The 24,886-nt window shown below is 39.7% G+C and overlaps 1 protein-coding gene across 1 annotated transcript in view; it reads right to left on the bottom strand.

Annotated features, from left to right (window-relative positions):
• LOC126976477 (heparan sulfate glucosamine 3-O-sulfotransferase 1) overlaps positions 1-24,394 on the bottom strand; it is an 83,786-nt gene extending 59,392 nt beyond the window's left edge. Inside the window, exon 1 of the mRNA XM_050824828.1 lies at positions 24,196-24,394. The gene's annotated coding sequence lies outside the window, so the exon portion shown is untranslated. The remainder of the gene's footprint in view (positions 1-24,195) is intronic.
• Positions 24,395-24,886: the final 492 nt, after the last annotated feature.

Raw genomic sequence — 24,886 nt, 5'->3', positions numbered from 1 at the left:
GGGGGAATGATACTCATCCAGGTAGTGAGGATGATATCCTCATTTATGGCGTGCCGTGCGATGGTGGAATTCAGTGGCAGTTAGCAGGTCAAACAACTGTTTGGAATACTCCCCGTGATAAATGCGGTAGAAGACACACAATGAAGCGATGTCTCTACACAACACCAGGCGATGATCTAGGCGTTTATAGAACACTGTGACGACAATTCGATCAGCTATGTGTTGCACGCCATCAAATCGTTTGAGCTGATACTGGGGTGCGCCAAACCAGAGATAACAGCTATACTCCTTATGTGGCCGTACCTGAGCTTTGTAGGGGGCTAGAATGTGAGCCGGCTTGAAGTATTACCGTGACAGATGACCGTGGACTTGGCAATCGCTCAACATTTCGAGACCCAGTTTTCCAATACTAGGCGAGACAAGTGGAGGGAATAAATAGTTGTCGAAGACCGATTATACCACATGTGGGGTTTTTAGTGGTAAAAGCCAGTCTTGTTATGTAGAATGTCAGTCCGTTGATAAGACCAGAGACTTATGCAATCCAATTCAATGATAGCCCGCAAGTGAATTTTACAGTATAGTGAAAAACCATAAAACAAAATATAAAACATAATAATGTTAATAATAAGTGATAAGTTTTTATTAAAGGCAAAATTACCCAGTATACATATTATGAAACAAGTACATAATATTCTAATACATTGTAAAAAGTAATGACATTCCATTACATTATATAAAGATAAAAATTAAAATATACTCAATACTTATAATCTATCTGGAAAGTTTAATAAAGCTCTTCCCAGGCGTCTTGGTCCTGGACTATTTTTGTTTTTATGCACAGATAGACAATATGAAAAAATATTGCTAGGCATCCCGTCACAAACCGTTTGGAGAATGCGTTCTGAGATTTGCGGAGTCTATCCCAGAAGGAAGCAACTCTTTTTCTCATCACAGCATTAGCACAGCAGTTAAAATGTGTTATATAACCCTTGCGCCTTGAAACAACATGTACTGAACAAACCACGTCTAATCAACAACATAGGTTTGTAAAGTCACATTCAACTGCCTCTAATTTAGTATTATTCTCAAATATTTTGGTTAAAGCCCGGATCAGATTCCCGTGGATGTAATCTTCACAGATCTCAGCAAAGCATTTGATCGCGTTAATCATTTATTACTGATTGAAAAATTGACGAAAGTACGATTTTCCGGTTCTATTTTGAAATTGATATTTTGCTCTTATCTTCAAGTCTTCAGGTGTAATCAATGGTTTCGTCTATCTAATTCTAACAAAAATATATCAGGGGTCCCATCCAATATTCTTTAACACACTGTTTAAATCTTCAAAATACTTTCTATTTGCTGACGATCTCAAAATATTAAGGCCAATAACATCTTGAGGATACCATGTACTTCAACAAGATCTATACAGATTGATTGATTTTTATATATCCATCTTTAAATATATCCAAATGCTTTTGCAATTAATACGTAATAAAGATACCGCAGTTAAAAGAATTAAAATTCTACAAACATATAGACAACATAGTGAATAAAGCATTCAGAGTATTGGGTTTTATTATAAGGAATACCAAAGAATTTAAATTTCATTCAACCTAAATAAAATTATTTAACTCTTTTGTTCGGTCCATCTCAGAACACTGCAGCGTAGTTTGGAGTCCACAGAATGATATTATATTTAGTAAGCGTATTGAAAGTTTGCAAAGACGCTTTATATATCATGTGTCTTATTATGACCTCTCAGCGAAACAGCTCTCAAGCTACCAAGAAAGGCTAAAACATTACGGTGTTATGCGGTGTTATTTTGTATTACGGTGTTATATTTTAACGGTAGCATAGATTCTCCATACCTACTCCAAATAAACGTTCCTCCAAGGGGAATAAGATAAAATGCCTATTCTTTATTTATAGTACCACTATCTAGGACTTCGCAAATATTTCTAGGCTCTTTAGGTCATGGGCAACGAATGGGCAGAGAAGCCTTGCACCAAGAAATTTCAGACAATGAATAATTTGATATTTTTGATAGTAAATTTCGTAGAGAATCGTCCAAACTTGACAAAAGTATCTCATGATTCCAAAGAGGGCAACATCGGAGAACATAGCTTAGCTTGGGGACAAAAAGACAAAACCGAATTATATGATAAGCCATGTGGGAATGTATGCATAGTAAGCGGTCTGAATATTGTTCAAATTTTGAATTTTGTTCATATATATGCTGAGAAAGACTTTTCCAAAATTGGTGCACCTAAAAGGCGAAGATATTGCTTTTCTATAATTTTTAAATTTGGGGCAATAATGTTGAATTGTTTAATTATCGCATCTCTTCTATCAAAAGGTACCAAGTCTGAGATAAAAAGTTCACACTTTGAAAAATTTAGCGCTAAACTAATTTCATAAAACTATTTTATCAAAAAACTGAGATCTTTTAGAACTGTATTTGTTTCACCTCCTAAAGTGCCGTCATCTAAGTACCACATATTCAATTTAGAGTTTAGTAAATTAATTATTGGGTGTATAGCGAGACTGAATATTGCCGGTCCGAGTGGATCACCCTGTTGACAACCAGTAGAAGACTGGATAACATTGTCCCTATAAAATAATTTTGACTCCGAACCCTAACATTGCCAAAGATAGCTAAGTGTTTCTGGAATCGAATTTTGAATTTCTGTTAAAATGCTTGATCTACTAACAGAATTGAATGCATTACCCTAATAAATGAATACATTTTGAATGAGGATGTTATTGAGCTGTCACGCAGAACATACTACTGATCCATATTTTAATTCTGTTTCAGATTATTTTCGCTGCAAATCAGCGCTTGCTGTCCCATCCCAGCCTCAGAAAGTGGTGCTGCATCGGTACAAGTGTTGGTGTGGCTACCCATCACAATGTTTTAGGATAGTATATTTCCTAAGTATTTTTGTCCTGTTAATATAGTTGCTAAGGTATTTATTGTTTTCAGATTTGTCTTCTGCACATAGCAACGCGCAGTTCGTGTCATTCGCGGACCAATAGCTGAGCTTGTGTGTGAAGTGACTGTTAAATGGACCAATAGTGAATAGTGAATTAGTGAGTGAGAATAATCAAAACATAAACAATGTTTGTAGCCAAGCCAGTGATCTTGTGAAATGTGACCTATGCTCTCCTACACGTTATTTTAGAGGTGCAAGAGGCTTAAAAATTCACACCGGTAAAAAGCACAGTTCCGCGTTAGTTTCGGATATATATCATAGCACCTTGCCCTCGACAAATAACGCATATCATGTTACAACTATTTTTTCGGAATTATTAGGAAAATTAATGAATTCGGTTCCAGTAGTAAAGCGAATTCCAAAAGGGGCTCGCATTACTGTTGCAACTGTACTCTCCAAAGTCATTCGATCTACAATAAACCAAAATTCAAAAGATAGTTGGGAACATTTGTTCATGTTCGCATATTCAACTTTACATGCAAAAAAAGGTGACCACAGTTCACTCACACAGAAAATAAATTGTTCTGACCCAAATATCTTTGGCAATATTTTAAATAGTAACCAAAATTCAAAATTCAACATTTTTCGATAAGTAGAACAGAAAGTTAATGACGGTGACGTGAAAGGTGCTGCATCTTTACTTTTTTCAGATGATATCCTGGCACCCGACTCAAATGAAACACTTTTGGCTTTACAAAGTAAACACCCGTCACCAGATGCTAATTGTGTTATTCCGGAACCATCTTTTTCCGATAATCATCTACGGTCTAATGATGGTGATGTACTAAAAGCAATAATGTCCTTTAAGACTGGTTCTGCTGGCGGCCCCGATGGACTGACACCCCAGCATCTTAAAGATCTGGTATGTCCTTCCACAGGGGATGCGGGTAGAGCGTTGCTTGAGGACATTGTTCTCTTAGTGAATCTCATGCTTTCTGGAAAAGTTAATACCGAAATTACCGAAATTTTATATGGTGCGAATATATGTGCTCTTAAGAAAAAAGATGGTGGTATTCGTCCTATAGCCGTGGGCTGCACATTTCGACGCCTTGTTTCTAAAATTAGTTGTAAACATATTTCTCCTTTCCTATCAACTAAATTCATTCCAACTCCGTTGGGTTTCGGCTGCAAAAGTGGTTGCGAAGCTGCAGTCCACGCTGCGCGAACTGTTTTGGAGAGGAACTCTGGTGATGTCTTTCTAAAATTAGATGTGAAAAATGCTTTTAACTCTGTTGATAGAAGCTCTGCTGAGAGAAGTTAAAAATTCAATTCCTTCAATCTATCATTATATTTGGCAATGTTATAGTAAACCATCCAAATTATTATTCAAAAATCATAATATTTGGTCTTCCGTTGGCTGTCAGCAAGGCGACCCTCTTGGTCCAGCAATATTTAGCCTTGCCATTCATTCCGCCATAACAAAACTAAAATCAAAATTTAATGTTTGATATTTGGATGATGGTACTTTGGGTGGTGAAGTGGACTCTGTTTTAGATGATTTGAAAGTTGTAATAGAAAGTTTTAGCTCAATCGGCCTTGAGTTAAATTTTTAATATCGGCGAAAATTTCCAAATTTCAGACAGAATTTCAGAAATTTCAGAGGTTGATATATGATATATAGATAGATATAGATCACATTACAAAATTTAATAACGTTTCGAACAGATTATTGAAAATTAATTCTCATATGGCCTTAACTATTATTCGGTCTTGTTTATTTGTTACAAAATTTACGTACCTCTTAAGGTCTAGCCCGTTATGGAAATTTCCAAATTTGCTTCATGTGATTGATATTTCACTTAAAAATATTTTAGAAACCGTTTTAAATTGCGCGTTTACAGATCGTGCATGGTCTCAAGCCTCTTTACCGATACGGTTTGGTGGTTTGGGTACTCGCAAAGTTTCGGGCGTTGCCTTACCAGCATTTCTATCTTCAGTTCATAGTGCGCAGCCTTTGGTTACTAGAATTGTAAATCATTTACCAGGTAACTCAGAGATTGTGTATTTGAACGAAGCTAACAATGCTTGGCTAAATATTGCAAACATTCAAAATTTTCCAGACGATTTAAAGTGTCAAAAAGCATGGGACGCACTGCTTTGTAAGTCAGCCTTTGATGATCTTTTGATCTCATCTACTGATATAATAGAGCGTGCTCGTCTTTTGGCCGTGACACAAAATGAGTCGAGCTTTTGGTTACAAGCCTTGCCTTCTGCGCCGATTGGAACGCTACTTGACAAAATGACATTGTCAATATGCGTATCACTCCGGCTAGGTATAAAACTGAATGAACCACATCAATGTAGATGTGGCGTTCAGGTAGATGCTCTTGGACGCCACGGGTTATCCTGCCTAAAATCGACAGGCCGTATCAGTCGTCACGCCAGCATTAATGAAGTCATCCGCAGGGCATTTTCTGCTCTTAATATACCAGCTGTTTTAGAGCCAAATGGTATTACCCGCCGCGATGGCAAGCGTCCAGATGGAATGACGCTGGTGGCTTGGACACGGGGAAGGGCGCTGGTGGAATGCTACTTGCGTCGACACTCTGGCTCCTTCTCATGTCCAAGTTACGTCAGTTGGTGCTGGGGCTGCTGCTTCGACTGCCGAAGACAGCAAGCGTCGTAAATATGTTGGTCTCAGTGAGTCATACATCTTTGTGCCGTTTGGTGTCGAGACACTTGGCCCATGGGGCCCAGAGGCGCGGAGAATGTTCAAAATACTATCTTCGCGCCCCAATAAGGCTACTGGAAACCCAAGCGCTGGCAGCTATTTCGGTCAACGGATCAGCCTTGGTATCCAACGCGGTAATGCTGCCAGTATTCTTGGTACGCTTCCACGTAATGATAGTTTTAATTTTATGTAGTCGTAGTATTGTAAATATAGTTATAAGATTTGTTTTATTTATTTTTTACTAGTAAAATATTATTTTGTTTAATGTAAATTTAATGAGAAATAATGTCATAGTTCAAATCGCTAGTAGCGTATAAGCTTTTATATTAAATATTTAACGTACGTTATTTTATTGTTTTTTAATAAAGTAAATAAGAGCTTAAAATATGACCTCCTATTGCCGTCATCATATGGTATTCATTAGCTCTCAAGTGTTTTGCGGAGTTGACTGGTGTGTAAGGTCAGTCACTCATCGTTTGACGACGTTATGACGTCACTAAGATGGCGGCTTGTCCCTTTAACATCAGGCGGGGATTAAAGGTCAAATAATTAACATTTTCACGTACTTCATGTATATTGGAGTACTTGAAAATTTACACACATTTTTAGGACCGATGACAATAAAATATATCCATTACCTTGGCCTTGTGTCCATACCAGGACATTAAAAAAGTATCTATTTACTTGACAACTTCTGAATCGATCATAATAACACACCAAATAATAAATTAGATGCAGCGTTTTCGGAGAAGGTTTTATATGTATACGAGAATTTTATATATTAGGTGATATGTTGGTGATTTATTATCCGGAATTTAAATTTTTTTGACTTAGAAATACCTTTATATTCTCAATTTAATTACAAATGACAATTCATACAACAAGCGGGCGCGGGTATATATTTTATTTAACGAGACCTTCAATTACAAGTACTTTTGATGTTGTTTTCAATAATAAAATTAAATAATTAATTGAAACAATTAATATCTTTTTCACAATTGTTTCAATTAAAAAGTAGAATTTTTTTTTATTGTTTTTTTTTTTTTTAAGACGGGACAGTCAAAAAAGAGGCTAGCGTGACAGTAAGCGTACGCACCTTATAATGCAGCTCCGTTTATTGATTGAACCCAATTTTGTGAGAGGCATCGCAATTGCGGTCGTCACTTTGAAACGTAAGATGTGAAATCTCAGCTACCCAGTAATTTCACTAGCTACGATGCTTTTCAAGCCTTTCACGCCAGAAAATGCGGTGCTGTGGTGCACACCTAGCCGACATAAAAGGAGATTTATGAAAAATAGAGTAAAGGGTAACATTAATATGAATATGACATACTAATACATATTCATAAATCGTACGTTACATTGTAATTTATATCTCCTTAACATATTCATGAATTTAACAATTTCATGGAACCCCAACCCCAACTTGGTTTACATAATGAACATAATATTATTACAAATTTCATATTAAATCGACATCATGTTGGGAGATTCCTTAGTTGTTATCATATTGCTTTGATATGAATCTTAATTAGAAATCTCAACAGACCTGAATATCAGATGAATATAAACCTAGTAACCTATTTATTACTCAATATATTTACTCAACAAATTGTACTTTACGTGTCTAAGCACGAATAGGCGAATTCCAAAGCGATGTTTCGTCCATGCGTCATGCTCGTGAACGGGCGCTGCTTGTGGTGCCTGGTCCTGACTTCAGGGATGTTTATTTTTTATTAATAATTACTATTTTAAGTTATTAGTTTAAATATATAATTGCCCGTATGTTAACAGTGTGTTCGGACACTGCACTTGTTACTCCTTGGAGTTTGTTTCGGGATTATTCACTCATTTTTTTTAATGTCAATACATTTGAGTAATTTATTATATATACTCATAGCTGTATTTCGATTACATCTATACTTTGTGAGAATATAATACTGATAATATATTTAAATAATTTCTTAGGCATTCTTTATTTTAGTGAAAACAGCATGCTGAATATAGCTTGCTGCCACATCTGACTGCTTCATATAGAGGCGCTGGATTGAGAGTGCCATTGGGCTTATTAAGATCACATAGTCTTAATAAGTAAAAAAACCGGCCAAGTGCGAGTCGAACTCACCCATGAAGGGTTCCGTAGCAGCAAGTAACATAGTATAAAAGTTCTTGTAGTTCGTTGTAACGATTTACGGCGTATTAAAAAAACTACTTACTAGATCTCGTTCAAACTAATTTTCGGTGGAAGTTTGCATGGTAATGTACATCTAATATTTTTTTGAGTTTTATCATTCTCCTATTTTAGAAGTTACACGGGTGGGGGACATTTTACCACTTTGGAAGTGTCTCTCACGCAAACTAATCAGTTTAGAAAAAAATGTTTTTACAAAACCTCAAATAACATTTTTAAAGACGAATCCATAGACCCCACATGTATAGGTTTGAAAAAAAAATTTGAATTTTAGTTCTAAAAACCCCAAAATTTATAGTTTTTTTTTCTATTTTTGGGTAAAAATCTTAATGCGGTTCACAGAATACATCTACTTACCAAGTTTCAACAGTATAGTTCTAATAGTTTCGGAAAAAAGTGGCTGTGATATACGGACGGACAGACCGACAGACTTGGCGAATCTATAACGGTTCCGTTTTTTCTCATTTGGCTACAGAACCCTAAAAACAACAGTACTAACATACCTATAACTACTAATTATCTATGGACTTTCATATCTGAAATTAATGATTGATTATTAAATTTTGAAGTACATTTTTGCATTGGTAAATATATACCTATACACTTTCAAATTCGTCACTCAATGTAACGATTTATTAGCAAATCGGGCAAGTATTCTTATAACATATTGCAACAATACTTGGTAAACATCATGAAGTTCATCAGTTCGTGAAGAGGCTATGACATGTTGAGTTGAACTCTTAAAAAAAATCTCCCAGCCCATCTTTTAAATCCACATAATAAATTAGCCTACTTAATTTAATAATATATAATTTTAGGTGGCCTGTGCAGAACCAGTCAAGAACCATGCATTGTTATTTCTATATAATCTGCTACACTATAGTAAGCCTTCTTTATCAAAGAAGCTTTAAGAAATTTTATTAAATTAGGCGTTACTTTGCGGAAATCCATAATTATACAAATGATTTCAGTTTTCTTTAGTGTTAATTCCGCCAATATTTGTCTTTAAACAGTTCGACACGTGTTTCGCCTCTACACGAGGCATCCTCAGGACGTGTTGTCTTGCCAAAATCTGGCACGAGACTGAGTCTCAGTCAGAATTGTTTAAAGACAAATATTGGCGGAATTAACACTAAAGAAAACTCAAATCGTTTGTATAAAGAAGCTTTAATATTTCTTGAATTTTTGCTCAGTGACTCCTTGTATACCAATATATCAAGACCTATAAAGGAGCCCTTAACTCTAGCTAACCTATTAAACAGCACGTTTAGTTTATTCGTTCTTCTAGAAATGAGTGAATTCAAATTAAATTTGTCTTGATTTCTGTAACATTTTGTGGCTAACACACATTATTTTAGTATATGTAATTTATCATAAGTATATGCTACACAAACAAGTGTTTTAAATATTTTATTTCGTACTTATATACGGATTAATATATAAACCAATCAGGCAATACACTAAATCACAGATAATTCAGACATGAATTACACTCATACAAAATAAATATAATATTTATTATTTCATAACAGAGTCGCGGTAAAGGCATAGTATGCGTACCGCGACTAAATAATTAGTAAGTTAATGCGGGTAGGCAAAAATATTTTTGGTCATATGGTCTTATCTGAATACTTGAATGTCATTCGATTTTTACCATTGAAAGTAAAAGCTCATCTCTTAACAGTAATTTCTTATGTTTAATCTAATTAATTAATTTCTAAAGTATTGTAATTTAGTGTATTGAATTGTATGATTAATGGATTATATATTATCAGTGTTCTTAAATGTGTTTTGTAATTTATATTCTTCTTCTAAGAATGTGTAGCGTATATATAACTAGTGAAAAAGTGTTTCTCTGAAGAAGGCACTGTATCCAAATTAACTAATAAAAATACAACTATCAAGCTCTGTAGTACCGATCGGTGGCAGATCACAGCCCTGGTTCGATGCGTCAGTTAAAGCAGCGATCTCACTGCAAAAAACAGGCGTATCGAACTTGGGTTGCGGCGCTGGGCACAAAGGATCCGAACTGCAAAGTTATTAAGAGGAAATATAACCGTGCCTCCAGATTTTTTAAACGGCAAATCGCCCGTGCGAAATCGAAGCACATCGTCAAAATCGGCGAGCAGCTTTCCAGTTACCCGACCGGAACACGAAAGTTCTGGTCGTTGTCGAAAGCTGCTCTTGGTAACTTCAGCCAACCGTCCATGCCGCCGTTGCACATGAGGAATGACACCCTGGCCCATACGGCAAAAGAGAAAGCCGATCTCTTGTGCACTCTTTTCGCCTCCAACTCGACTCTTGACGACAACGGAAAAACACCGCCGACCATCCCGCGGTGTCAGAGCTCTATGCCTGAAGTACAGTTCAGACAGAAAACTGTTAGGCGAGCTCTGTTTTCGTTGGACGTCAGGAAGTCGAGCGGGCCGGATGGCATTTCTCCAATCGTGCTTAGAACGTGTGCCCCTGAGTTGACGCCGGTGCTAACGCGTTTATTCCGGCACTCTTATTCTAAAGGCGATTAAAGTAAATTCCCTGACTCATGGAAGTCTGCCCTTGTCCATCCGATCCAAAAAAAAGGAGACAATTCGGATCCAGCAAACTACAGGCCTATTGCTATTACCTCCCTGCTCTCCAAAATCATGGAGAGCATAATTAGCCGCCAGCTCTTGGTATACCTAGAGGGTCATCAGTTGATCAACGACCGACAGTACGGCTTTCGCCATGGTCGGTCGGCATGTGATCTTCTGGTATACCTAACACATAGATGGGCGGCGGCTATTGAAAGCAAGGGGGAAGGCCTGGCAGTTAGCCTGGATATAGCGAAGGCCTTTGATCGTGTATGGCACAAGGCGCTCCTCTCCAAACTTCCATCATTTGGGCTTCCCGAGAGCTTGTGCAAGTGGACCTCCAGCTTCCTCACTGGGCTGCTACGCCCAGTGAGGAAGCTGGAGGTCGTTGTCGACGGATATTGCTCGAACCCGTGAATGCTGGAGTGCCCCAAGGCTGTGTGCTGTCTCCCACGCTGTTTCTTGCAGCACTGGTGATGCCATATACACGGGCCATGCAGGCTCTCTCAGGAAATCGTCGACCAGTGCCGGGAGAAACTTGTGTCTTCTATCGAGTCCTTTCTCGAGAAGGTTGCGGAATGGGGTAAATTGAACCTTGTCCAATTAAACCCCCAGAAGACTCAAGTTTGCTCGTTTACCACTAAAAAATGGTCAGATGGTCTGTTTATAAAAACATATAATGAAATCTAAGCCAATGATGAAAAAAGACATAAAACAAAAATGTATTTCTGAATGATGCATATATTATGTAGTTACAACCCCTCAAGCCCCTGTGCGTGTAAATTTCGTTAAATCCGTTCTTTGCTATCCTCTAATCGATGAAAGGAATATTCATACTAAATTTCAAGTCTCTGGGCCTTATGGTTCCGGAGATAGTATCGTGGATAAGCATCATAAGCCGTCCCTCACAATACATATAGATACATGAATATTATGTATCTTGAAAAATAATTAGGGTATGGGGTGTGAAGGAATTGTTTTTTTTTTTTTTTTTTTTTTTTTTTTTATGGAATAGGAGGACAAACGAGCGTACGGGTCACCTGGTGTTAAGTGATAACCGCCGCCCACATTCTTTTGCAACACCAGAGGAATCACAAGAGCGTTGCCGGCCTTTAAGGAAGGTGTACGCGCTTTTTTTGAAGGTACCCATGTCGTATCGTCCCTGAAACACCGCACAAGGAAGCTCATTCAACAGCTTTGTAGCACGAGGGAGAAAGCTCCTTGAAAACCGCACTGTGGAGGACCGCCACACATCCAGATGATGGGGATGATATCCTAACTTGTGGCGTGTCGTGCGAAGGTGGAATTCGGCGGTAGGAATCAGGTTAAACAGCTCTTTGGAACACTCCCCGTGATAAATGCGGTAGAAGACACACAATGAAGCGACGTCTCTACGCAACGCCAATTGATCCAGCCGTTCACAGAGCACTGAGTCCCCGACAATTCGAGCTGCTCTACGTTGCACGCGGTCAAATGGATCGAGCAGATACTGGGGTGCGCCAGACCACAGATGACAGCAATACTCCATGTGTGGCCGGACCTGCGCTTTTGTAGAGCGCTAGAATGTGGGCCGGCTTGAAGTATTGCCGTGCTATATTAATGACGCCCAGCTTCTTCGAAGCCAATTTGGCTTTGCCCTCCAGATGGCCACGGAATTGGCAATTGCTCGAAATTTCGAGACCAGTATTCCGATACTAGGCGCGGCTTTGAGAGAAGTGTTGTCGAAGAGCGATGATACGACAAATGGGGTTTTTTTAGTGGTAAACGCGCAAACTTGAGTCTTCTGGGGGTTAAATTGGACAAGGTTCGATTTTCCCCATTCCGCGACCTTCTCAAAAGAGGACTCGATAGAAGACACAAGTTTCTCCCGGCACTGGTCGACGATTTCCCGAGAGAGACCTGCATGGCCCGTGTATATCGCATCACCAGTGCTGTCGTCTGCATAGCAATGAATGTTGGAGGTGTCCAACATATCATTGATATGCAGAAGAAACAGCGTGGGAGACAGCACACAGCCTTGGGGCACTCCAGCATTCACGGGTGTCGGGTTCGAGCAATATCCGTCGACAACGACCTGTATGCTACGCCCAGTGAGGAAGCTGGAGGTCCACTTGCACAAGCTCTCGGGAAGCCCAAATGATGGAAGTTTGGAGAGGAGCGCCTTGTGTCATACACGATCAAAGGCCTTCGCTATATCCAGGCTAACTGCCAGGCCTTCCCCCTTGCTTTCAATAGCCGCAGCCCATCTATGTGTCAGGTATACCAGAAGATCACCTGCCCAACGACCATGGCGAAACCCGTATTGTCGGTCGTTGATCAACTGGTGACCCTCTAGGTATACCAAGAGCTGACGGCTAATTATGCTCTCCATGATTTTGGAGAGCAGGGAGGTAATCGCAATAGGCCTGTAGTTTGCCGGATCCGAACTGTCTCCTTTTTTTGGATCGGATGGACAAGGGCAGACTTCCATGAGTCAGGGACTACGCCTTTAGAATAAGAGTGCCGGAATAAACGCGCTAGCACCGGCGTCAACTCAGGGGCACACGTTCTAAGCACTATTGGAGAAATGCCATCCGGCCCGCTCGACTTCCTGACGTCCAACGAAAACAGAGCTCGCCTAACAGTTTTCTGTCTGAACTGTACTTCAGGCATAGAGCTCTGACGCCGCGGGATGGTCGGCGGTGTTTTTCCGTTGTCGTCAAGAGTCGAGTTGGAGGCGAAAAGAGTGCACAAGAGATCGGCTTTCTCTTTTACCATATGGGCCAGGGTGTCATTCCTCATGTGCAACGGCGGCATGGACGGCTGGCTGAAGTTACCAAGAGCAGCTTTCGACAACGACCAGAACTTTCGTGTTCCGGTCGGGTAACTGGAAAGCTGCTCGCCGATTTTGACGACGTGTTTTGATTTTGCACGGGCGATTTGCCGCTTAAAAAATCTGGAGGCACGGTTGTATTTCCTCTTAAGAACTATGCAGTTCGGATCCTTTGTGCCCAGCGCCGCAACCCAAGTTCGATACGCCTGTTTTTTGCAGTCAGATGCTGCTTTAACTGACGCATCGAACCAGGGCTGTGATCTGCCACCGATGGGTACTACAGAGTTTGGTATAAAAATATCCATACCCTGTAATATCACATCGGCTACTGCAACGGCGCAGGCACTGGGATCATCCGAAGGGAAACAAACCCTGCCCCAAGGGTAGGATGCAAAAAAGGAACGCATCCTATCCCAATCTGCTGACTTGTAGTGCCAAACGCGGTGGTCTTTGACGTTGGCGTCGGATAGGCATTACACTCCTGACCAGGCAATGGTCGGACGTTCTGAGAGGGGCGTCGACAAAGACCTGGTAACCATCGGGATGTGTAGTCAGCAGAAGATCCAATAAGGACGGCATGTGGCTATCCACATCCGGGAGCCGCGTTGGTGACTCAACCAATTGGGACAGACCATACGCCAATGCAAAATTATGCACAGATCGCCCTGCGTAGTCTGTGGTACGTGATCCAAGCCATTTGGCATTGTGCCCGTTGAAATCACCCAAGACTACGATTTCAGCGGAGGGATCTGTGCAAGTACGTCGTCAATTGCCGCTTGAACGCAGCCCATGAGATGATCGGTTTCTGCGTTACCACTATGGGACCTGTAGACACACGCATAGATGCGGACGCGGTCCTCTAAATCTACGCGGAGCCAGAGAGTGGACAGGTCCCTACCCTCAAAATTGCCGAGACGGCGACAGCAGATATCCTCCCTAACGTCTACACATACCCCGGCATGAGGCAAAAAATTGTGCTCAATTTTGTACCCGGGGTACGTTAAATATGACGTATCGCTAGGTCGAGATATCTGCGTCTCAGTAAGGAAACACAAGGCCGGCTGCGCCGTCTCAAGGTGGTGGTGGACGGCGTTTAAATTGGAGTGAATTCCCCTGATATTGCAAAAGTCCACGTTGAGTGTGGAGCGGGGTGCCGTGGTGACTGCCTCGTTTGTCCTTGGTCATGCGCGGTTCTGTGCCCTCCCCAGAATACGAAGGGCAGCCCGAGCTAGAGTGCCCGGGGAGGGATTCTCCATCTCTGGTAGAGCCGGTACCCTCCTGGGGTAAAATCTTTTTTAGTACTGCTGTCATATTCGGGTGGAGGGGTGGGGGGGGGGGAATGGCCACCGGTCCTCGACACTAACCTATGCGAAACATAGCGGCACTAGGCCGCTACTTCATGCCGGTATTCTGTGCGAGTGTGGTAATTAACCAGGACGAGTCTGGCCCGATTGTGCTGACGTCAAAAGACGGCAGCGTGACTCTCCCACTTCTAAAAAGCCCTTAGACGCCTCTTACGACACCCATGGGCCTGGGACTCCCCTATTCTTTTTACGCCCCGGGAAAAGTACAGGGTAACTAGAATTAGATTGTTTAAAAATACGCAATTATTTTCATACTTTTTAGTGCATATTATATCTATTGTTTTGCAATAGTGTTTTTGAAGTTGATTGTTTTTTTGTTAAAATTTTTTTTAAACAAAGAACAAGTAATAAAAATTAGCTGCCATCTTTTTTATTATTCTTCTAATCACGCTATCCTTTTTATAACATCCAGATGTGTTAGTGTGCTAGGTGGGACACTTCTTTCGGTTGTTTTATTAGTTTATTACTTTCCATCAAATATTAAATACTTAGATTAGGGAATGGTCTCCGCTGCGCACTAGAAACCGCACTACCTGAGAAGAATAGCTTTTTTAATTAAACGGAAACTATTAGATGCTTGTGTGCGAGGCATCTTGACACTCAATGGCATCTTTCAAATTTTGCAACATACGCTTCGTGTTATTTTACATTGAAATTAATACAATACAAAATACTTACTGATGATATGTGACCCCAGTGTCTTTCTTATTTTTTGTAGTATTATTTTTACAAAGTTTTACTACGCAACCCGGCTTCTAAGTTTCTATTATTAGCAAAGTTTAACAGAACACGTGGCACGTCAACGTCACACATTTTTCGAGACTGGCTCGAGTACGCCCACTTAGGCGTAGTAGAAGTTGCCGCACTTTGCGACTACGCCTGCGGTATCTAGTTGGAGCGCAGCGAAGACCAATCCTTAATCTAAGATTAAATATTAGTTAGCATCAAATTCAACATGTTATTGAATTTAAAAAAAATATAATTCAAAATTTTTCATTTCATATTTAAAGTCGAGTTTATAAACAACAAATTTGTGAAAATATTATGTAAAACAGTTTTGTTTTTCAGCTCTTTGATACAATTTAAATATATCAGTAGAATCTACGTCGCTCACATTTTAACGATGTATTTAACATAATTGTGGAACTAGCAATTATTCTATGCATTAATTAAATATATTATTTCATGATAAAGGCTATTAATAGAATAAAGTATAAAATGTGTACGTTATATGAACAATGCAAACAAAGAAAGCTCCTTTGTAAGCACATCACAACAAAGCATTACATTCCTAGCGAATTTCGCTCGGGTGTGCAATATAAAAAGGTTCATTAAAAATTAAAATATCACCGTGAAAACTAATTAGGGGAAACACGCTTCTGAATATAAATGAAATCGCAAAAGGCGCACGAAAGTAAACTTTGTACATTTAATAAGCAGTTATGTCGGAAAGTTTGCTGTTATTTATGATATATATCGATGTTACCGCTGGGTACTTTACGTTGTAAAACGTAACTTACATAAGCTAAGACCATCCAAATCAATTGTAATTTGATTAATCCTAGCAATCTATAAAAAGCAAGATTAAATATGCCTTTATCGATACAAATAATAAAACCGTAACTCAAAAATGTACATTTTTTTTAGAAGAATGTGTGTTCTTCAAACAGTGCCGAATCGAAGAAAGTACTTAATAGATTTTTGTCTGTTCATCTGTATGTATGTCCCGGTAAACCGGATAATCTACTGAATAGATTTAATTCAATGGAGAGAGCTATGCTCGGTGTTTCCCTACGAGATCGAATCAGAAATGGAGGAGATCTGTAGGAGAACTAAAGTCACCGACATAGCCCAAATGATTGCGAAACTGAAGTGGCAGTGGTCAGGGAACATAGCTCGTCGTCAATGGGGCAGTAAGATTCTCAAATGGCGACCACGTACCGGAAGGCGTTGTGCTAGTAGGCCCCCCACAAGATGGACCGACGATCTGGTCAAGATCGCCGGAACAGGTTGGATGAGGGCAGCGCAGGACCGATCGTCATGGCGATCTTTGGGGGAAGCCTTTGTCCAACAGTGGACGTCTTCCGGCTGAAATGATGATAATTGACGGAAATGCTGCCAGTATACTTGGTACGCTTCCCCGCAATGATAGTTTTAATTTTATGTTATATGTTGTATGTTGTATATGAAAATATAATAGTAATATGATTTGTTTTGTTTGAATAAAGAATTAGAATACTGAAATTAAATTCAAGTGGAATATATTAAAAGCAATTTATATTAGTCAGGCCAGTATCGAAACGATCTTAACTTATACTGTCATCATTTAAGTTAAGACCTTGTGAAAGTAAATACATAATCTGATTTGAAAAGAGTAACCTTAGAATTTCTTGCTCGTTCTTCTCTAATGAAAACTTCCTTCCGAATGAGCTGTATAAAAAAAATACATATTTCACGTGTAACATGATTAGACTATTAATATGATGTTTGATGAAATAAAATGCTTTTGATTTGATTTGATTTAAGTATGCTTAAAACTAATATCTTTCAAAATAAAGCGTTTCAGCCTTTATTACATGTTATTATGTAACTTTCAGTTTAGTTTTCTGAAAGAGATCGCTTTAAGTAATAAGCCCACCATTGCGTACCTATAACTATTATTGCTTAAGATCTTTTCATAAAATTCTATTTTTCAGTCTGTATGGTATGCCAAAAATTATTGTCTATCTATTTTTACCAATTGTTTACCTCTCAACCAACGGCTGTTTCAAAATATATTGTTAGCTAAAATTCTAATTTGGGAAATCGTATACGCAACAGTTAAATAATTTGCAATGTTTGAATACTCATTAATCAAAGCGCGTGTCGACAGCTCATAATTTATCGCCTACAAATTGAAAATAGGATTTAGGGCTAAATTATTGTATTCTTGTTAACGTGTTTCTCCTGTTTTTTTTTCTGTCAAAGGCTTCTTTACACAGGATTATCGGTAGGTGATTTTTTAAGTACAAACAAACGGGGGTACAGCCGAGAGTCAGTAATTCCGTTGGTTACCCTTTAACTCACATCAATTTCAATTATTATATTCAAAATTAAATATGATATCACGTCTTGAAACTTCGTTATTGAATGCCTCAGACCAGAGAAGAACGGGCGCATAAAAGTCAGCGGGCTTTTGCTTTGTTTTTGTTTTTTTAAATAAAATTTCAATACAATCAATTATATAATTTAAATAGCCAGACGGTGGTCGCTCCGTTCCCAATCTGAGGTATCATTAAGTTAGTCATTATGTTATAGTAGCCTTTACCACATAAACGTCCTTTAACAATTCTTTTAAATTTCGTAATACACTTGTTTTCATCACTTTCTGGGATCTTGTTGTAAAAGCATGACGTAAGTTTAAGCATCGTACCACAAAAGACTTACTAACTTGACTTAGCCGAGTAGTAGGCATATTAAGTTTATGTTTGTTCCTGGTGTTAATATTATGGTTAAGACAGTTCCCAGAAATTTTTCGTATGTGCTTATGTGCATACATACATTATTCGAGTATGGAATCTTAAAAATTGATAGCGGAGGAATTTAAAACAACGTACGCGTTGGTCACGGGACAATACGACGAATTTTTTTTTATGAAAATAAGGGACGAGACGAGCAGGACGTTCAGCTGATGGTAATTGATACGCCCTGCCCATTACAATGCAGTGCCGTTCAGTATTCTTGAAAAACCCAAAAATTTTGAACGGCAGTACAATTGCGCTCGTCAACTTGAGACATAAGATGTTAAGTCTCATTTGCCCAGTAATTTCACTAGCTACGGCGCCCTTTTGACCGAAACACAGTAATGTTTACACATAACTACTTCACGGCAGAAATAGGCGCCGTTATGGTGCCCATAATCTAGCCGGTATCCTGTGCAAAAGGGCCTCCCACTGGAATAAAGTCAAGAACCATGCATTATTATCTATTATATTATTTGCCATAATATAGTAAGCCTGGTTTGAAGGGGAGTAACTTCAAAGTTATAAGCATCGGTAATATCAGATTACGTAAGTCCTCCCCTTACATCTATGGTAAGCATCTGTAGAGGTTCAATCCTCCCGGGATTTCACACGCGTGAAATTTCAATTCTCCAAGCTCGTGTTCAATATCTATCCCATAGTAATTTGAATTCAAAACTATTACTTTTCTGTATTTCTTTTTTTTTTTTTGGAAAAGTAGACCTAATGAGCGGGTCACCGAATATGTCTGTTGATTTTTCTCCTCGTGATCTTAGATAAGAACTGACTAACTGAACTAAGAAGTGACTTAAGATCTTAAAACTAATACAGTACATTACTGTTACATTTTAAGAACTGCTATTATGGTCTGAAGTAGGTTTACATAAGTATACTTGTTTCGGTTAAAACTAAATAATTTAAGTTAATATAAGTTGAGTGTTTAATCCCTTTCTGGGCGATGTACATGCTTTTTCATAATCCCAGAAAATGTACAAAACAAATGTGTTATGAAGTTCAAAATAATTATTTAAAAAAGCTATTATGTGTTAAAGGTTATTATAGCATAAATAACTTTCTTAATGATACCACATGTTGGAATGAAGATACCACCCTCAGGCTATTTAAATATTATTTTTTATTACGAAGTTTTATTGTAAAAGAAAGAAAGACGCCCGCTGAGTTTCTTGCGCACTCTTCTCAGGTCAGGTCAGGTGAGGGATACATTGTCGAATGGGTGGTAGTTTTTGACGTTCATTAGTGATTTTTAAATCCTACCTAACCCTAGATATCAGGATCATTTGTACAATATTACACATCTATATTATAGCTAGAAAAGCATTAAAATAACAATAGATTACTTATAAGCAAAATGTGTGTGTGTGTATTATTATACTTTCGGTTACTATCAGTGTAGAAGATTTTCAGTGGACTGTGGAGGTATACTCCAATTTGTAATATCACTATTTCAAGATAAGATTGCATTTAGTTCTATTGATGTGGTGAAGAGACAGCACTTTGTTTACCTTATTGTAAGGTTTATTACCTTGAACAAAGAAGAATGCTATCAATCACCGCAGCCCATACTCTCTTGTAGGACCACAGGAATCACCCGACCTTTTAAAGCGACGAATAAACGTACATACCATTTATAAAACTGAATACAAAGTGACGAGCGAGGATCGAACTGGGGCATCGTGGAGAGAGTTAACAGTTCTTCCTATTGAGCCACCGTCACTTTAGAATGAAATTCGTGATCTTTTTTAGAATCTCTTATTTTAAATAGAACCCAATATGATGGTTCTGATGTGCATTCGTTATTGTCTATCTGTGAGTAGGCTGCAGCATACTAAAGCATTATGCAAAACATTTACTAAAAGAATCAAATCTAACAACAGTGAGAGACTCCTTTGCACCGGATGTCGTACCACAACTGCGCCTATTTCTGCGGTGAAGCAGAAATCTGTAAACGGGCGTACGGGTCACCTAATGTTAAGTGATAACCCCCGCCCGCCATTCTATTCCAACTCCAGATGAACTACAAGAGCGTTGATGGCCTTTTAGAAAAGTTGAAAACTTTTTTTAAGATACCCATGTCGTATCGTCCTGGAAACACTGCACAAGGAAGTTTATTCCACAGCTTGCTTGTACGTGGTAGAAAGTTCCCTGAAACCTTACTGCACAGATGCGTCAGATGGTGGGGATGATATCCTTATTTGTAGTGTGTCGTGTGAAGGTGAAAATCAGCGGCAGGAATCAGAATAAACAGCTTTTCGGAACAATCCCCGTGATAAATGCGGTAGAAGAAACACAATGAAGCGACGTCTCTACGCAATGCCAAGTGATCTTGCCGTTCACACGGCTTGCAGCACGGTTAATTAATTGTTAATTTATTATATGCATGTTAAATATTATGTTTCTTAAAAGAGCCTCTATAAAAAGAGAAGGAAAGAGTATAATGCAACGTATTGTGTTACTGTAAAAAAACTTAAAAGTTACTTTCAACCAATGTTTCATATATAGTCTTGAATATGGACAATTTAGATCTGCATTAGTATTATAGCTATAAAGGTTCATATTTTTTGATTTGCTTGTCCCTAAAAAGGTACGGGAAGTTTGGGAGGCTGACGGCTCGAGTACTCGAGAGTTTGCCCTGTGCTGCCCCGGGGCGTAAAAAGAATAGGGTAGCCCCAGGTCCAAGGGTGTCGTAAGAGGCGACTACGGGCTTTTTGAAAGTGGGAGAGTCACGCTGCCGTCTTATGACGTCAGCACAATCGGGCCAGACTCGTCCGGGTTACTTACCACACTCGCACAGAATACCGGCGTGAAGTAGCGGCCTAGTGCCGCTATGTTTCGCATAGGTCAGTGTCGAGGACCGGAGGCCATTCCGTGTGCCCCTGAGTTGACGCCGGTGCTAACGCGTTTATTCCGACACTCTTATTCAAAAGGCGTAGTCCCTGATTCATGGAAGTCAGCCCTTGTCCATCCGATCCCAAAAAAAGGAGACAGTTCGGATCCGGCAAACTACAGGCCTATTGCTATTACCTCCCTACTCTCCAAAATCATGGAGAGCATTATTAACCGCCAGCTCTTGGTAGTCACCTTACCTTGAGAGTCACCAGTTGATCAACGACCGGCAATACGGCTTTCGCCATGGTCGGTCGACTGGCGAATCTGGTATACCTAACACATAGATGGGCGGCGGCTATTGAAAGCAAGGGGGAAGGCCTGGCAGTTGGTCTGGATATAGCGAAGGCCTTTGATCGCGTATGGCACAAGGCGCTCCTCTCCAAACTTCCATCATTTGGGCTGCCCGAGAGCTTATGCAAGTGGACCTCCAGCTTCCTCACTGGGCGCAGAATACAGGTCGTTATCGACGGTTATTACTCGAATACCAAGCCCGTGAACGCTGGATTGCCCCAAGGCTGTGTGCTATCTCCCACGCTGTTTCTTCTGCATATCAATGATATGTTGGACACCGCCAACATGCATTGCTATGCAGACGACAGCACTGGTGATGCCGTATACACGGGCCATGCAGGTCTCTCTCGGAAAAACGACGAGCAGTGCCGGGAGAAACTTGTGTCTTCTATCGAGTCCTCTCTTGAGAAGGTCGGGGAATGGGGTAAGTTGAACCTTGTCCAATTTAACCCCCAGAAGACTCAAGTTGTAAACGCTTTTTTTACGACGTTTTTTAGTGGTAAACGCGCAGTATACCACTAAAAAAACCCCATTTGCCGTATCACCGCTCTTCGAGAACACTTCCCTGAAAGCCTCGCCTAGTATCGGAATACTGGGTCTCGAAATCTCGAGCGATTGCCAATTCCGTGGCCATCTGGAGGGCAAAGCCAAATTGGCTTCGACGAAACTGGGCGTCATAAATAGAGCACGACAATACTTCAAGCCGTCCCACATTCTAGCGCTCTACAAAGCGCAGGTCCAGCCTCACATGGAGTATTGCTGTCATCTCTGGTCTGGCGCACCCCAGTATCAGCTCGATCCATTTGACCGCGTGCAACGCAGAGCAGCTCGAATTGTCGGGGACCTAGCGCTCTGTGAACGGCTGGATCACTTGGCGTTGCGTAGAGACGTCGCTTCATTGTGTGTCTTCTACCGCATTTATCACGGGGAGTGTTCCGAAGAGCTTTTCAACCTGATTCCTGCCGCCGAATTTCACCTTCGCACGACACGCCACAAGTTACAATATCATCCCCACCATCTGGATGTGTGGCGGTCCTCCACAGTGCGGTTTTCAAGGAGCTTTCTTCCACGAACTACGAAGCTGTGGAATGAGCTTCCTTGTGCGGTGTTTCCGGGACGATACGACATGGGTACCTTCAAGAAAAGCGCGTACACCTTCCTAAAGGCCGGCAACGCTCCTGTGATTCCTCTGGTGTTGCAGGAGAGTGTGGGCGGCGGTGATCACTTAACACCAGGTGACCCGTATGCTCGTTTGTCCTCCTATTCCATAAAAAAAAAAAAAAAAGAGGCACATGTAGGGAACATGAGTGGTTCATGTTTGATAATATTTTGAAGAGATATAATGATGTGATAGGAGGAAAAACGAAAATACGGTTTATCAGAAGATATTATAATGATGAGATATGATCACTGCATCCATACTATCTTGTGACACAAGGAACTGAAAGAGCGTTGCTGGCATTGAAGGAATTAGTTCCTCCTTAAGTCAACGTCAAATAAACTTTATTCAATTAGGCTTAAGCTAAGCATTTTTGAATAGTCGCTATAAATATTTCTTTTAAATTACTGAATCTACCATATGTTCGAAATAAGTAGAGCTCCTGAGAATAACATACAAGAAACTCAATGGCCAATTTTTTCGATTAATAGAGTGTTTTACAATGACTGTAATATACAAAACAAAGTAGTTTATAAGGTGGTGCATCCAAAAGTTGAATCTTGTTCAAAGTAAAAAGCGTTTTTAATGTCAAATATTTCATAAAAAGTAATAATATAACGTATGAATATAAATTATCGTATATTGGATGCACTAATCTTTAGAGCTTGAATTCATTGTTTGTTTAAGGATGCTTCGTGAACGTGATGGGCATCGACCTGGTACCACAAGCAGCATCCGTTCACGAGTTGACGCATGGACCAGCCATTGTTCCCTTCGCACATATTTGAGGGAAGGAGACGACCCAGCACATGATGCCACTGCAAGCAATGCCATCTTAGTGAGTATGACGAGGTCTTTCTTAAGTTCAAAGCCTATTCCATGTTTTGTTGTATGTGGACAAGGGTTTTTTACAGCCGCACTGTAAACGAACACCAAGCATGTTAACGATTAAATCTATTTAATATAAAATCTATTTAATTGACAGTTTGGTTATAATTATGACGACAGTTTTGGAATAACTAACCTTATTTCTTAATGTCTTAATAGTATATGCAATCTAAGAAGTCAATTAAACAGCTTTACTACAACTTACTACGGCATCTTCAGCTTATTAATACTACGGCGTAGGCGTCTCGTAGCCAATCGTAGATTTCTCGTAACATTCACTTCAACTAGTGATCATTTTAATTTCCGTTGATAATTTATAAGTCTAGACAAAGCCTCTTGCTGTTAGGCAACGCATGACAGCGTACGTTGCTGAAAATATAGGTTAACAGTTAACCGCAAATTTTTTTCGACGTGTTCACAGCTGTCGCAGTCTTACAGACGTATAAATTAATTTGGTAAATTCCTTTTAACTATGCAACGATTATCTGTTCCCGATAATCTAATCTACAATGATTAATAAACTTTTCCTAAAGTTTTTAAGTTGACAACACCTTTCAATCAAGACACTCTCGAAAAATTCAATATGTATTATAATACTTAACCATATTAAAGAAATAACTTAATAATAAGTACTTCTGATACGAGCTTAAGCATTTGTTAATAGTAGTGCTAGTTGTGCCTTCAAATAACTAGAAATTCCTAGATTTTAATCGCTTATCAGGCATCGTTACGACGTGTTTACTACACACAAATGCTTGTCATGCTGTGCGCTACCGTTCAAGGTCAACAAATTGGCCTTGGCTGCACACTCACTTCGAATTAATCCTTATACTTAGTAAAACTTACCGCTATGGAAGCTCCGCGCGCCTACAGCCTTTACACCACAATCTCACATGTCACTAACGGTAATGACGTCACTCGCGTTTATCAGTTCTGTTCGATTACAAACCCAATGGATTGTTAAGGGTATTTTGTCATGTGTTGTTAGAGGTTGTGTTCGCAGCTGTCAAAGATGGTAGCGGAGTCGAGCGGTTGGGTCGAGGCAGTTACGAGGACTGGCTGCGAGGAGTGAGGACTGCGGCGCGCGCCCGCTAGCCCGGCTCGAAGCCGCCGGTCGATAAACGTCACAGAACAAACACGCGGCGCTCGGAGAGTAACCGCCGTAACCGCCATCTTTACGGCTCCGTGCAACCTCGGATATTTCCCGCGGTTTGTACATCTTGCTTGCGCCTGACAAATCATTGTTCCTTTGTTTAGCAATCTAAATGCTTCTTTTATATTGAAATTAATTGAACAACAGTTTCCCCTTCTTTTAGATTTATATCTTTTGATTGAACAATTATACTTACAGTTTCTGATTAAAAACGGTTTTTAAAAAATGGCATTATTTTTCTCAAAATTGATTCCTTTAGAATTATTTTTGATGTCATTTCTAATATAGCAAATACTACTACCACTTCGGAAACAAATCTCGCTCTGAGAGAGAGGAAGCGGCGCAAGAAACTCTATCAGCATTATTGTTATGTGCTGTTTTTAA

The sequence above is a fragment of the Leptidea sinapis genome, chromosome 41 (assembly GCF_905404315.1).
Source record: "Leptidea sinapis chromosome 41, ilLepSina1.1, whole genome shotgun sequence".
NCBI lineage: Eukaryota > Metazoa > Arthropoda > Insecta > Lepidoptera > Pieridae > Leptidea > Leptidea sinapis.
The sequence above is the reverse complement of the archived record's forward strand: the minus strand, read 5'-3'. Positions and strand labels throughout refer to the sequence as shown.